The sequence below is a fragment of the Palaemon carinicauda genome, chromosome 6 (assembly GCF_036898095.1).
Source record: "Palaemon carinicauda isolate YSFRI2023 chromosome 6, ASM3689809v2, whole genome shotgun sequence".
NCBI classification, from domain to species: domain Eukaryota; kingdom Metazoa; phylum Arthropoda; class Malacostraca; order Decapoda; family Palaemonidae; genus Palaemon; species Palaemon carinicauda.
In genome coordinates this window covers 122,163,049-122,180,377 of record NC_090730.1, presented here as the reverse complement: position 1 = coordinate 122,180,377, position 17,329 = coordinate 122,163,049, and the positions used below count along the sequence as shown (strand labels likewise).

The window sequence follows — 17,329 nt, the reverse complement described above, 5'->3', positions numbered from 1 at the left end:
CGTTCATCTATTTCTCCTACCTCTATCCCCTTACTAATCTCATCATACATTTGTTGACTGGTGCCTCATACAGTATATCCAACCTGAAAATCTTCGTTTCCTTACTGTACTTGGTCTTGCCTAATCCTTTCTCTGGTTCTACATTGTTTTTTTTTTTCACTTACTTTTGTCTTTACCTCTCCCATCCTTTGCTTTCTAACTAGGTTTTATATCCCAACCCCATAGTCATCTGAAGACATCTTTATTTGTTTCCCTCAGATGCCTTAATATCTTGAACTAAAACTGACTAACAAAGGCTTAACTAAATTTGTCTGCCTCGAAAGAATTTAAACTCTTAATGCACCTTAATCACACGCTTTGCACTGCCTTCCAATCTTTTATCTAGGGGCATCCCACTTTTCATATTTTTTATATTATAATTTTTTTTGTATTGTTAAATTATTAAGTATCTACTAATAAACCTACTATCATCACGTTCCATGTAGATTCCCCTAACGCAGGTACTCCCACCATAATAAATTAATTCAAGTTCAATAGTAGTTTGGTCAGTTTATATGTTGGATCAGAAATGACTAATTGTTGCAAGCATCAATTGATTTTCATCTAACTATTGCAGGCATTATTCTCTCTGTTAATAGCTACTACAAACATCGATTTTTTTTATAACCAATTGCTATAGGCATTAGTTTCTCTCTTTCTGTTGTCTCTTTTTTTTGTCAGTGCCCAATTCACGGAAGACTTTACAGGATTTGCGCGCTTATTATTCACTTTCTTGTTAGTGCTGAAGAAAGAATGATTATAAAACAACTGAGACTATGAAAATAAAACTGAATTTATGATGGTGGAGATGAGAGAAAAGTTAAAAAGCCTTGGTGACATACAAGATACTCTGATCCAGATAACTTATAAAGTCTATAACTTTTTGGAAACTTTTTCTATTCTCTTTATAATGATTTTTCCTTCATTACTTCTCCCGGTAAATATTTGATGGCATCTCATTCTTCATAGTTCAGGAGATATAAATGCTATGTAAATTCTCTCTTGTTAATTAACACAGTAATAAAATATGCCGACGTTTTGGGGAACCTTTTCTTATCTTCTTATTTAAGAACAAGGGGTATATGATTCAGTATTCATACATATTCTATGACTAAATGACCAACTAGAGCAATTATAATTCTTTTAACACAGTATAGGGCGGATCTTATACTGAAGTACTTATTGTTGATTAGCTGAAATGCTCTGAGGGAGAAGGCTTGTCTCAGGAGAGAATGAATATAGGATCAGGGTCTTCGTCATGTGGACTATCACTCACTGCTCCATTTGGAGGGAAAAACACGAAGAACTTGACTAAGTTGCTCAGGTTTTGGTTATAATAATAATCGTGTTAAAAAATAGGTCAGCCGGTAGGAGGAAACCACACCTACAAAACCTAATGCAAAGATCTGACTATATTTCAAAGGACATATGCCCGGAGGCTTTTTAAAGGATGAACGTGCATTAAAGATCATGAATGAGAACATAATCGAAATACAGCAGGATAAGATCCTAGAATTCATTGTGAGCTATCAGGTGGTGAACAGCAGGAGACGTATTATGGAAAGCTAAAACCAGCACTCTGTAGAGAGCGTGACTTCGCCTATATCATGTTGTATATTTCAAGATAGGCAATGGAATTATGCACATTTTGGCATTAGTTTCATGTAAATCAGATAAAAATTGACCTCGATATAGCAAAAAGATATTTTTGACATTTTCGTTACATTGACTTTGACCTTTGACCCAATCAATTTCTAAATCTAATCAAACTGTCATTAGAACATGGCCAATCGTCCCACCAAATTTCATGAGATTCGGCCACACCGTTTTTGAGTTATACGTGTCATAAACAAACGGAAAGACATACAAACAAATAAATACGCAATGGTAATATCATCACTATATTATGTTGTATATAACAAGATAGGCAATTGAATTATGCATATTTTGGCATTAGTTCCATGCAAATCGGATAAGAATTGACCCCGATATAGCAAAATTAAATTCTTAACTTTTCGTGACCTTGACCTTCAATCATTTCTAAAATCTGATAAAATTCTCATTGGATCATTGGCCAATCGTCCCACCAAATTTCATGAGATTCGGTCGAATAGTTTTTGAGTTATGCAAATCACAACTACACAGACAGGGAACGCCTATCAAAACATAACCTCTTTGCAACGAAGTTGGTAAAGGTAATAACCCTGTTTCACCTACACAGGACCCACCGAAGAAGGGCAAAGCCGTATGGGTCTACTTCTCACGACCGGTTTGAAACCATGCGGCAGATTCCCGCATGTCAAAGGGTATGTCTTCACACGAGAGGTTATTTTCCGTGCGGTTCGTCTGCATCAGGGAACAGAATACTTAGGATGTCAGTGTTTGTTCGAGATGAAGTATAGGAAGAAGAAAGTGGACTTTAGGTATATAATAAACAGGGTGCTAAAAAGAAGCAACTACGTCAATGGTGGACCCACCAAATTGACATAATAATAATAATAATAATAATAATAATAATAATAATAATAATAATAATAATAATAATAATAATAATAATAATTAGCGGAACCCGTGTAAATTACACGAAATGATATTTTCAATACTAATTATCTTGTTCCTAACCTATACATGTTTGAATAAAATGTGATAAGATTTGATTTGTATATTTATTTTAAAAAACGAGCAATACATGAAACAATTTACAAAACTTCTATATATATAGTGAAGGTAGTTCCTCTTCTCTGGCCATGAGTAGAATTATTCTGAGGACAAATTTTCACTCTTACACTGTTCATAGACCTTGCTCTTGAGAAGGCTACATAAAGTTGTCCATGAGTAAAGCAAGGTTGTGGTAGGTAGATCCCAACCTTATCAAAAGTTTGTCCTTGAGCTTTATTAATGGTCATTGAATATAATAGGCGGACAGGGAATTGAGTAATGTCAAGGAAGATTTGAAGCAAAAGGTGATCAGAATTATGAGAAATCTTTTACAATAAGAACGGATTAGTCATTAAACGAAAAGTCCCATAATTAATTTTATAATCTAGGTTATGGAAACTGATAGAACTCAATTTTTTGTCTAATATTTAAAAGAAGAGTCAGGTGCTAAAGACAAAATTGGGAAAACTATATAAGATGTGCTTCGGTTAAGTAATCAAAGTCTAATGTGAATTTGTAAGAGTATATCATGAAATTATTTCCGTTTTCTTTAAAGCGTGACACACCAGTATACCATGAAACTATTTCCGTTTTCTTTAAAGCATGACACACAAAATAAATAACACACACGCTTTCATATTAATATATAGATAATATCATTATCATTATCACTTACTAAGCTACAACACCAGCTGGAAAAGCAGGATGCTATAAGCCCAGTGGCCCTAACAGAGAAAATAGCCCAGTGAGGAAAGGAAACAAGAAAAAAATGGATTTTAAAAACAATGACATATAAATAAATATTTCCTATATGAACTATGAAAAATGTAACAAAACAAAAGGAAGAGAAACGAGATAGAATAGTGTGCCCAAGTGTACCCTCAAGCAAGAAAACTCTAACCCAAGACAGTGGAAGACCATGGTACAGAGGCTATGGCACTACCCAAGATGAGAATAATGCTTTGATTTTAAAGTGTCCTTCTCCTAGAAAAGCTGCTTACCATAGCTAAAGAATCTCTTCTACCCTTACCAAGAGGAAAGTAGCCACAGGACAATTACAGTGCAGTAGTTAACCCCTTGGGTGAAGAAGAATTGTTTGGTAATCTCAGTGTTGTCAGGTGAATGAGGACAGAGGAGAATCTGTAAAGAAAAGGCCAGACTATTCGGTGTATGTGTAGGCAAAGGGAAAGTGAACCGTAACTAGAGAGAAGGATCCAATGCAGTACTGTCTGGCCAGTCAAATAATAATAATAATAATAATAATAATAATAATAATAATAATAATAATAATAATAATAATAATAATAATAATAATAATAGTTCAACAACAATCATCCTCATTTCTTTGAACATGACAGGATCGTCGCAAAACACTGATCAGGGAGACAGTGAGAAATGCACAGAACCCACAGCACTTCTCTCTCTCTCTCTCTCTCTCTCTCTCTCTCTCTCTCTCTCTCTCTCTCTCTCTCTCTCTCTCTCTCTCTCTCTCTCTCTCTCTCTGTCGATCGGTATTAAAAGATTCGAGTAGTTTATCTTAGGTAACATATAAGAAAAAGAAAACAATCACTTGTATCTATATTTCTTTTAGTGTACCTCTGCTAGTAAGGTGTATAATAATAATAATAATAATAATAATAATAATAATAATAATAATAATAATAATAATAATAATAATAATGATCACTGAAAAATAGCTGCAGAAGAGTAACGCCTGCCCTCGTCCACTGCTGAATCACTGCTACCGCACTGGGGAAAACATCTTGTTTGAAGGGCGCCATAAACTTCTCAAGTATTCTGCTGCATGGTTTAGCAGTATACGGTTTGAAAATCATTATCATCCGGTTATTCTGCCGCACGGATATTTTCCGCAGCGTGCAAAGGTCCTCATTGATTTTTAAACCGCATGGGTTCAAACAGCTCGTGTGAAGCAGGCTTTACTGATTTAAAGGCCCCGTCAAAGAATATCCTGGCACCTATATTAGATGATAACGATGCATCTTTACAACCGACTGTTCTGCGGCGTTAATCAACCAAACTTTCTCCAAATCCATTGCCTGAATGTCACTCGACAGCAATCAAATAGAAATACCACTATAATAGGCAATGCTCCAGGTAGCCAATATTTGATCCTCCTAGATACAATATTATTATTATTATTATTATTATTATTATTATTATTATTATTATTATTATTATTATTATTATTATTATTATTATTATTATTATTATTAGCAAGACTACAACAATAATTGGAAAATTAGGATGCTAGAAGCCCAAGGACCTTCTTTGCGTTGAAGAATTCCACCTCCTGCAGGTTTTTGGCTGTGGAGGTGGCAAGAATTGCCGTGATAGCTAGCAAGAACCGATGGTAAAAGTTCTTCATGCTCAAGAACTCCTGCAGTGCTTTGACAGTCGAGGGCATGGGGAACTTCTGTACTGCTGATACCTTCCCAGGGAAGGAGGTGAATGCCCTCAGGAGTGATGCAATGACTCGAGAATGCCATATTCTTGGCACCAAAGGTACATTTGTTGTACCTGACGACATGACCGTTCTGCTGCAGGCGGTCAAGGATATGTCGATTCTGTGGAGATTTCTTTAACAGGCGAATACCAGTATGTTATCTACATAGCATACACAGGAGGGGAGGTACCCTAAGATGTTATCCATGAGATGTTGAAATTTGGCCCTTGAATTACGAAGGCCAAACCAGGAATAATTGAAAGTATACGTACCAAAGGGGATGGTGATAACCATCTTACGGATGTCTTCTGGATTCATGGACACCTGATAATACCCCATCTGGAGGTCGAGGGTCGAAAATACTTAAGCACTCTGAAGGTAGGGGGTGGTGTCGGCGATATTTGGTAAGGGATAGTGATCAGGTTCCGTCTACATGTTAAGATGCCTATAACCCCTACAAGGGTGTAGGGATCCATCCTCTTTCAGGACGATGTGCAGGGACGATGACTATGAGGCTTAGGCCTTTTGACAAAGGGCCATTTCTTCCATTTTGGCAAATGGGTGTTTAGCACTTGTTGAACAGTTTGGGGACAAAAGTCTGAATCTTGTAAACGAGATGAAATTTCCCGGTACCGGACACCCCTAAATGACAGTGTCAGTATCTCATAACCATGGTAGGAATAACAGATCCGTTGGCAGACATCAGCAGTGTTAGAATGATAGGGTCACACCCTTAATAGGGAACGAGGCAGAAGGTAACCACAGGTACCAGTATCTATCAGATTGTGCACATTAGATCCTGAATCATGCTAAAAGAAGAGATTAGTTAATGGGGAAGCCATAGCTACAGGTGATGGCTTACAGGTTTTTTTTTTTTTTTTTTTTTTTTTTTTTTTTTTTTTTTTAGGCTACATTTCTTAGCAGCAGCCCCAAATCTGAAGTGGTAGTGGCACAACTGATGGTGAGGGGCGTCATCCAGTGGCTGTTGAGGGTGTTGGTTAAGGTGCAGGCATGGGTTGGCATAGGTGGGTGGTGTTGATGTCCTATAGCATTCATCTCAGCTTCAGTCGTCGTTTAATGGTTGTCCACTGTCTTAGGAATGGAGATGTTGATGGAGTTCTTGAAAGTGTGCAGTGGATGTCCATAAAAGCATCGACAGTCATCAGGTCCTTCATGGGCAAAGTGTCGAGATTGGGAAGGGTGGCTTGCTTATGTTCAGGTGGGCGTTGTATCCAAAGGGCATGAAGTAGGTTCACTTCACGAAGAAAACTGTCTGCAGCCGGCGGAAGGCAAGCAATACTGATAATTTTTCTGAAGGCCCTTGATACCCTTTGAACCCCCAACGGTTGTTGAGAGGGCTAAGATAGTTTGGTTATATGGGAGGCTGGTAACGGTGAGTACTGCAACAGGAGGTAGGATTTGAGGGCATCGTACTGTATGGGGGTGTCCTTTTTTTCGCAAAGCCATTTGGAGATTTCTAAGAAAAAATTGTTGGGGATCTCAATAAGGGCGTAGTCTGCTTGGCTTCTTGAGAGGGCTATGCTCTTGATACAGAACAGAATCTCGGCGCGCTGAAATGAAGCAACATTTATACTAGTGTAGGGTGGGAGTTTTACTGTTTCAGCATGGACAGATGTGCCAGGGTCAGTGGTGGACGTTGGAGGAGGATAGAGCAGATGAAACAGTGAGCTGCTAGATGGTCTGGGTGTTGAAGACACTCCATAGGTCTTCAATGTGACAAGAATGAAGGAGGTATGAATATAAAACGAGATCCCAAATAACTAACTTTATTTTGTGAACACCACAGGTATTTATAAGCTCCCAAAGGGTCATATAGGGTTGACAATTGCATGTGTATAATTCAACAGTTTTTGTCAGTTAGGTTAACATTGACATAAAAAATGACAATATAATAATGGTAAAGAAAATAGAATTGAAGTTAGCGTGTTACAGTCAACGTCTTTTGTGGTTTAAGTTGATTGAAGTTAGATGGTGGTTACCGTGTGTACTGCATAAAAGAAAATGGAAAGAGGGCATTCCTCCTTATTTGTATATCCATTACTTGCTGCACGTGCATTACAATAACATGAAAAGTAATGAGCCTAGAACGTTATTCTGAGAAACATCTAATATTACTTTCCTACACTCACTATTGTGCCCATCAACAACTAGACTACTCTTTGCATCTATTACTTAAGAATTCAATAAGGATGCTATAAAAGACCTACCTACTCCTATCTGCTTATGTTTGAAAACGAGGACCTCATGATTAACACGGTCAGAGGCAGTACTAAAATCAAAGCTAATCATACAAACTTCCTGACAACAATCAAGGGAATTTTGTATTGCACTGGAAATTGTAAGAAGGGCATCCTATGCTCCAAGGCTTTTGCGAAAGTCAAACTGCAAAATAGGGAAGAAAGGATTACGGTCAAAATACCTATTTAGCCGTTTTGCCAAAAGACGTTAAAAGAATTTATATAATATGAGAGTTATTGGTTTTGGGAAGGGGATCAGCAGGCTAGAGCTACCAAAGCTGTTACCCAATTTGAGAAACATTACCAATTCACCAATAAGTGCAAAAGGAATCCTTTTGCTAGCTTGCGAAAAATAACTGTCAACTTTGGAAATACGATGTTTTTATAAAAGAGAAACGCAGGGAAATGCTATTTTGGTCTGCTCCCTTATAAGTATCACAGTCTAGTAAGAGTGTTCTAGTTTAGCTTCAGGAAAACACTAATAAGGAAGATAAAGTTTTCCATTACTCTGCTTTCTATAAAAAATCAACCAATAGAGTTACTTTTTCCCTTGGACAGTGAGTGGAAGAGCCATCTGGTTTAAGCAAAGGAAAAACTTTTAAGTCCACACCAGAGAGTGCAGATTTGAGGGTAAATCACCATTTATGTTCCGGAGTTATACCAGTAAGGGTTTTAATTTTCGGTTGAAGCATAAACTCTCTGAGCACATAATATAACACAAGAGGCAGTTCTCCTGCCTACATGCAGACGGCCAAGAAACGCCAGTATTTTCGCAGATAACGGATTTCAGATAAGACACAGCCTACTTAATGGTCACCTGACCCGGAGAGAGTCTTGGCCAATCACAGAGCAGCTTATTGTCACCCTATCTCACCTGGTATCACACCACCTTTGCTACTCTCCAACAGAACTACAACGTCCATCAAAGCATCAGAAGAGTGACAAGGCAGTGTAATTAAGCCCTCTCTCACACCGTCTCAACCAACAAGCAAGAAGTACGGTGATATTAACTAGAGTTATGATTCACCAGATTTCGTCATTCGATCATAGAATTTATATAAATACTCAATCTATATTCCTTTTACTTGAACCAGAATATGAGAAAGAGCTTCTCGAAAAGTCGTCATATTGTATTACTGTGCTGATAAACAAGAAAGAATTTAGTTGACACTCATTGCTCTTGAAATACTTCCTGAAAGAAGCAATGAAGGAAGAAATATTATAATGAAATCAGAAAAAGTTTCTTAGAAGCTGAATGCAGCTGAAAATAAGATAGCCACTATCTTTAGTTCAGCTTGTCTGAAAGAGGGTCTTCTAACAAACTATACCATTATTATTATTATTATTATTATTATTATTATTATTATTATTATTATTATTATTATTATTATTATTATTATTATTATTATTATTATTATTATTATAAGCTAAACTGTAACGCCAATTTGAAAATCAGAATGCCACACATTGAACAAAATAAACGGAGAAGTAAGTAATAAACAATAAGAGAAAAAATTCAAGATGAATAGCAATATTGAATAAGAAAAAGTACCAAATAAACTATGAAGGAAGGCGTGTCAACCTAGTCAAAACAAAAGAAAAATTTAAAGGCTGCCTATGAATGGCAGGGACAGGGGACGGTAACATTGCCCTATCGAGCAGGACAATGCAGTAGAGACTGACCATATGTACATATGATCAGCACCCAATCTCCCTCTCCACCAAAGCTAGGACCAAGGAAGGCCAGGCAATGGCTGCTAATTACTCACAAGGATTGTGAGGTTGCAGCGACCAAAGAAACTAACGAATTCGAGCGGGACTCGAACCCCAGTCAGGTGTTCACCAGTCCGGGACGTTATCACATCGGTTAAAGTGTTATTCCTGTCAGAGAATGATATGTTCATTGATAAAAAATCTCACCATCCATCCAGAGAGTAAGGCAGGTGTACTTGAGGCAGACATTGCTGTTTCCATGGGAATGGCTTTAGGCCAATGAGTGGAACGGTTGATGACGGTAAACAGGTAACGATGTCCTTGTGATGTGGGTAGGGGACCTACTATGTCGACGTGAATGTGGGGAAAACGATGTTGAGGTTAAGGAAAGGTGTCCACTCCTGAATCCGTGTGTCAATGTACTTTTGAAGTTTGGCATGAAGCACAGGCGCGGACCCAATCTTTAGCAGCCTTAGTAATGCCATAACAAATGAACTTTGTCTTCAGTAGCTGTGAAGTGGATTGTCACGAGGGGTGTGACAGACCATGAATGAAATCAAACACCTGTCGGCGCATGGGTGCAGGTATCCACGGTCTAGGTCTACCAGTACTGACGTCACAGAGAAGGGCATACTATTAGATCATGATCCGTCAAAGGATACTTATTCTGAACTAAATAACAGAAAAGTCCCTATGAAATTTTCCTGAATTTATCTTTATATTTTTTCACTTTATTTTAGCTACCTTTGTAAAAAGGGAAATTTTATATGTTGAATAAACTATAGATGAATTTTGTAAATGGGGTATGGTGTGTAAAATATTGCCCTACTAGTGTGGTGTATGTTGAAATCCTTCCGCTCGTACCTGTCATAGGATACTTTTCATTATATCGTATAAGTTTCATTCACAGGATTACATAAAACAGACTCGGATGGTGGATATTAGTTTTACCCCATTCTTTTCTAGGCTAGAAGAGACTCTTTAGCTATGGTAAGAAGATCTTCTGTTCTCAAGTTTTGGGTGATGCCATAGCCTCTGTACCATAGTCTTCCATTATCTTCGGTTGAAGTTATTTTGCTTGAAGGTACACTCGGGCACACTATCCTATTTTATTTCTCTTCCTTTTGTTTATTTTTGAAGTTTTTATAGTTTATATGTGAAAGATCTATTATAATGTTTTTACTGTTATTAAAATATTTTATTTTGATTGTTCGTTAATACTCTTGAAGTTTAATCATTTTCTTTTCTCACTGGATTAATTTTCCCTGTTGGGGCCCTTGGGGTTCTAGCATCCTGCTTTTCCAACTAGGGTTGTCACTTAGCTCATAATAATAATAATAATAATAATAATAATAATAATAATAATAATAATAATAATAATAATAATAATAATAATAATAATAATAATTGTTTTTAAGGTCGTGTTTTATCATCATGCTTTATCGTCTTACTAAACACACTTAAACTGGCTCCTGTGCTTATCTTAACTCTGTAACGATGTTGAGGCTACTTTGTAAAACAATGAGGGTAAAAGTGATGATGCACGAATGGAAAAGTAAGATAAAGGATTAAGAGTATGTGAAGTAAGTGGGATTTTAAACACAACAGTAGTGTCAAACGAGCCTAGAGGAGACTTTGAGGTAATTGATGTTAAAGCTTTATGTTTTGATCCAATTAAAATGTAATGTTTTTTGTCCAAAGAAGTATTCAAACGGCTGACACTTTCCTATAAATATTTTCAGAGTGATATTGTTTATCAATTTATTCATAACTTCCTTTATAATTGATCATGGGGGTGTATTTCATCGTAATATCTATATTTGCAGGTGTCTTTATTAGATGTTATTTCCGAAAATAAAAATTGAGATAGAAATAGATTACATTGTAGCATAGTAAATGTATTAGCACATAGAATAGTGTTAATCAGATAGAGGAAATATGTAGCAAGATTAATTACTTTTGCTTTGGGAAGTCATGAACGGTACTCGGCTTGGAGAATGGAAACGTTCATGCAGCCAAACTGAAGAAATGATATTGATGCGAGCGTAATATGGGAAGTTTCTCTTGTTAGGTCTAACGCAGTAAAGTGTTGTATTTGTATTACCAGGAACAATATTTTAATAAATTGAAGTTACCAAGGCATCTACAATAATCTTATGGGAATTTTGGTCTATGAGAGTAGATGTCATATGGTTTTGTAATTTTAGTTAATTAATTGATTGACAAGTTGAGCGTTGCTTCAACTATGTTATTATTCAAGGTGATCTTAAGTTACGTATCGATGAGCATGTAGATTTAGAACTTGGTGAGTTTATCATATCATTAATAGGAAATTGATGAATGTCTTTTTAGTTAGAATTTACTAACAGTTGTCATTGTGGATTGAATTATGCTTAGATACAAAATGCCGAAGATTCTTTGTGTAACTCTATAATCTTCGTCAGAGCATAGTTTGCCTTTTGTTAATATATTCTATTCCACATTAAATTACTAGAAAGAAAAAGCAAATTAATACACATTAGTCTGTTCGAGAAGTAGGTTGCTGTGTGAGAGATTATATTCATGGTAAAATCAATTATAATGTTAAGATTTTAGTTGCACATAAGTTTAGAGGTTTTAGATATATATATGTATGTATATATATATATATATATATATATATATATATATATATATATATATATATATATATATATATATATATACATATATATATATATATATATATATATATATATATATATATATATATATGTATATGTATATATATATATATTTATATATATATATATACATATATATATATATATATATATATATATATATATATATATATATATATATATATATATATATATATATATATATATATACTGTACATCATCATCATCATTTCCTCCTACGCATATTAACACACACAAACACACACATACACACACACTCACACACATATATTTATATACATATATATATATATATATATATATATATATATATATATATATATATATATGTATATATATATATATATATATATATATATATATATATATATATATATATATATATATATATATATATATATATATATATATATATGCTGTATATCATCACCATCATCATCATTTCCTCCTACGCCTATTAACACACACCCATACACACACAAAAAAAACACACACACACACACACACCCACACACACACACACACACACACACACACACACACACATATATATATATATATATATATATATATATATATATATATATATATATATATATATATATCATCATCATCATCATCATCATCAGGCGGTACTAGACCAATGCAGAACAAATATCTGAGATATGTCCGCCCATCGAGTCCATGTATGGTCTTTCTGCACCAGTTTATACCGGCAAATTTTCTTAGTTCGTCATTCCAATGACTTCTCTTCCTTTTCTCGTTTCTTTTACTATCTCTAGTAAACTATTCTGTTAGTCTTAATGTCCATCTACTATCTGTCATTCTCATTATATGTCCACCCACGTCCATTTTTTTTTTCTTACATATTGTTAGAATATCCTCTACTTTAGTTTGCTCGCGTATCCATATTGGTTTTTTTCTGTCTCTTGGTATTAATCACATCGTTACTCTTTCCATACCACTTTGAGTTGTAACTAGCTTATGTTCTAAAGCTTTAGTAAGGCTCTAGTTTTCTGATACATAACTTAATACTGGTAGGACCACCTGATTAAATACTTTATTTTTAGTCAAAGTGGCATTTTCCTTTTCATACTGTTATTTTGTTTACCAAAAGCTCTCCATCACATGCTAATCCTTCTTTTAATTTTGGTTTTGTGTCCTGGGGAAACACTTATCAGTCCTAAATACGTATATTCATTAACAATCTCTAGAGATTCGTCCATAACCTTTATTAGTCGTCAGTGCATTTTTATTGAACAGGGTTTAAGTATTTCTATTTCATAAAAGTAACCTAGGAAAAATATCCTAGGATTTTAGGCATAATGACGCCTCATTGAGCAGCACTTAGAGTATTTATCAGAAAATTAGACCGACACATGCTGATATGCATATGGGGCAAATAAAAATTGAAATTATCTCCTGAACAAAAGGCAGACCAAATCCACAGTAAGAGAAGTATGTTGACTATGTATCTGTTCAAGAAAGTTATCTAGATAAAGTAAATAAGATAAAAGAATTATTTAAGAACTCTAAATTACATTTTATTTAGAATAAACGTATATAATGATTGGAAAAGAGTAATTTTAACAATGCATTAGGGCTCTCATAAGGAGATGTGGATTTTTCTGATTTGATAGAAGATATGCCTCTATTGTCACTGGCTAACATGTTAGTTATATGTAAATATCCCAATTATACATATTGATAAGAAAAAAGATAAGTACAAACATGATTATTATTTTTGTAATTTCTTACAAATAAATGCTATTGTTTGAAATTATGCTGTTCATAAAAAAACATATCCTAATAACAATTTGAACCTAAAAATAGATATATACTGTTCAGTATATTTTGAAACTGTTTCAGGTACAGTCGAGGATGGTAGCTGAAGCGGGTTATATATATATATATATATATATATATATATATATATATATATATATATATATATATATATATATATATATATATATATATATATGTATATATATATATATATATATATATATATATATATATATATACATATGTATATATATATATATATATATATATATATATATATATATATATATATATATATATATATATATATATATATATATATATATATATATATAGATTCACGAGAGAGAGAGAGAGAGAGAGAGAGAGAGAGAGAGAGAGAGAGAGAGAGAGAGAGAGAGAGAGAGAGAGAGAGAGAGAGAGAGAGAGAGAGAGAAAGATTTCCTATGTTCTATATATACAAGTATTTGCTTAAATATGTAATAACGTATGGAAATGTTCATGTTGTTTCATATGCATAAGTTAGAAAAATTCAGCCAGTATTAGGAAAAGTTAGCAATATCAATATCAAACATCTTTGTTAACAGAAAACTGAGAAACCAAAAACAGAAAAGGAAAATTATGTTTTTTTTTTCTATCTAAATTTTTAAAGAGAGAAACCAGGATAATCTCACATTGGCTATTTCGTTTATTGAAGAGTATTGTTCGGTTATCTGGATGTGTTTTTGAAAATTTCCATTTGTAACTTTCACTATATTCTGGAGAGTAAATTATACATATTTTGCTGCTAATCGAAGAAATAGTATTAGAAAGGATTATGAAATCTTATTTGTTTTTACTTTAGTGCAAGCGAATATGTGGTACAGATATTTCTATTTTGTTCTTTTTTGTAATGATTTAATCTGGTTTTCCGAAGAGATTTAAGTATAAGCTTAGTACGTTAGTATTTCAGATGCTGAATATCTAATAAAGTTTAATATATTAATATACTTTATCTCTTACTGTTTTTTTTTCTTTTAATACTACTTCCAACGTTTAAGTGAAGCCTAATATAACTGATGCTGATTCATAAGCAAGTATTAGTAACCTTGTGTAAAATTGATATGTAACTTTTTTTTTCAAGCTATGGTCCAGCAAATATTTATCAACGGTTCCTAAGAATACAGTCATTATAAGTATTCTAATGATAATAATCACCTCTTGAATTTTATCTTGTCAGTCTAATAACATCTAGGAACGTTTTTACTGAACGTCTCCAAATCCGAAAGATAAATGATTTTTTTTTTTTTTGGTGGGATTGAAAACCAGTTTATGTAGAATATGTATGATAGTAATGGCGCAAACCATCAGAAATAAAAGAATATGAAGGAGTTTCTAATGATTCAGTATATCATACTAGACGATAGAAAAAAAAAATAATGTTCAAATTACGTTAAGCCTAAACCCGTGATCTTGAATTTTTTGAGGGGAAACTCTTATTTGCTAGTGTCATGATAGCGACTGTAGTGATGCATTAAAAGTCAGCATCCATTGGCCTCCGAAGTGTCTGCTATACCCGTAAGCTATTGAGATGAATTATGCAGACATTATTTATAACACTTTAAAATAAAAATAACTATTGAGGAACGATATTTGAACAGACTTTTCCAAAATAGCGCCAATCAGTATAAAACTGCATCATTGAGCAAAATGATTTTTCCCTTCAGTAAGACGTATCAAACGAAAGGTACACTCAAATTCACAAGGAGGAGCCATTTACAGTAGCAGAATACTTGTAACATCTCGGAACCTAAAAACAGGATACCTTTTGTCTTTACTACTTTTTTTTTCCTGTAAAAAAATATGTATTTTAAGGAAAAGCTTTTTGATACAATTTAAGAACAAGGCCAGTATACACTATAAGTTTTAATACAAAATTATTTACATCTAAATACCTATCTTTGGTATAAGGATATAAAAGAAAAGTATATCTGCCAAATTTTATTGCCGCTTTGAAAGAAAATTAGTAGAATTATTTAGTAATAAATGAAAAAGTACAGAGAAACACCGACATTAGATGTAGAATACAATTTCAAGGACGTGCTCAGAGAGAGAGAGAGAGAGAGAGAGAGAGAGAGAGAGAGAGAGAGAGAGAGAGAGAGGGGGGGGTGAGAGGAAGGCAAAGGAGGGTGGGAAAGTAGGATACAGAAGAAGAGGTAGAACAGAAGCACACCGGAGGATCGGCGCGACGCAGAACTATCGGGTAAGAGAGAGAGAGAGAGAGAGAGAGAGAGAGAGAGAGAGAGAGAGAGAGAGAGAGAGAGAGAGAGAGAGAGAGAGAGAGAGAGAGCAGGGAGTGAAGTGCTCTGGGTTCTGTGCATTTCTCAGTGTCTCCCTGATGGTGAAACCGTGCGGTTAATTCGGCCGTCGTCGACTTGCTCTACATCGCCTTTAGGTATGTCGCTTCAGATGAATTTTCTTTTTATTCTTTATTTTGAATTTTTGGGAGTGTATTAGAAAACTCCTCCGTTCTATAATATTTTATTTTTCGTGAAACTCACTGAGATTAGTTCTGCGTGCTTCAATCACCGTCTCATAACAAAGAAATGTTATTGAGTAAATGAAACGCGAGTCTCAAAGTACGTAGACTTTCAAATATACCTGACGTTAATATCAACTTTTATTTCAACAAATTTCCTAAAATAACACATGTTAGAGACTGCATGGATGTGAGATACGCGCAGAATAATTGATAAGCAATTGTGTTGATCTTATGGGGTAATAAAATGGTATAATTTATAGTCATAGGTATAAAAAATTCCTCGTTACCACAGAAAAAAATCGTAGCACCAACATGAAAAAACCACCGGCTGAATAATGAAAAGTGGTAACGTTCGGAGAGCCCTCCATACTTCTCCACTTAATAAAATGGGGGTTGGAGATGAAGGGGAAGAGAAAGAGAAGGAGATGTGAAGGCGAAAAAAAGAGGATCGGCGCTGTCACTCATTGAAGGATTAATGTTTCACTATATCAAAAAGGGTAATTTTTCACTTATGAAACAAGTAAACATTTTTATTTTTGAAGGAGAAACGATGTCAAAAGGGGTGTCCGCTGCACATGTGCAACTTTCCTTTGTTCTCATTGCCACTACCTACCTGTTAACCTACTTGTGTGTGAGGTAATACCTATCCTTCTTTCCTAAAATTGGTGTGGGCGAGGGAGAACCATCGATAGGTTTTGCAAAGAAATGTTTCCCTCCCCCTTTTTATTACAGGTCTTTGTATGTTTACATAAGAACAAGTATTAACATTCATATCTTATAAGACATTTACTATTATTTTGCACCTGCATAAATGAAGAGGGAACCGATCTTTGACCCTTTATGTGTAAACATACAAAACAACAACACAGTATTTTATCAAGTCTATGACGAATTACACGAATTCAAGCGTAAATATGATATTGAACTTATCTGAACTGCATTTTTCTTGATGTTAAGGGATTATTAATGCATATAGTACATGCATTCAAAAAGCTGAGCAAACTGGAAAATAAGACCGAGAAATTTAATCTTGTCCACCTGCTTTGCCAAGGGAAATGATACTACATATAAGACTGAGTATTTGACAAATACACAGCAGTATTTTGAGTTCATATATATGAGCTGAGTTTAAGTACTGAACTTTGGGTCTACTATTCTCTGTCCACAATAAACGTACATCTGAACCCCGCTTCATCCTTCCATT

At 34.4% G+C, this 17,329-nt stretch overlaps 1 protein-coding gene across 1 annotated transcript in view; it reads left to right on the top strand.

Moving 5' to 3' along the window:
- Positions 1 to 15,933: 15,933 nt before the first annotated feature.
- LOC137642182 (G-protein coupled receptor 6-like) overlaps positions 15,934 to 17,329 on the top strand; it is a 105,127-nt gene continuing 103,731 nt past the window's right edge. Inside the window, exon 1 of the mRNA XM_068374729.1 lies at positions 15,934 to 16,038. The gene's annotated coding sequence lies outside the window, so the exon portion shown is untranslated. The remainder of the gene's footprint in view (positions 16,039 to 17,329) is intronic.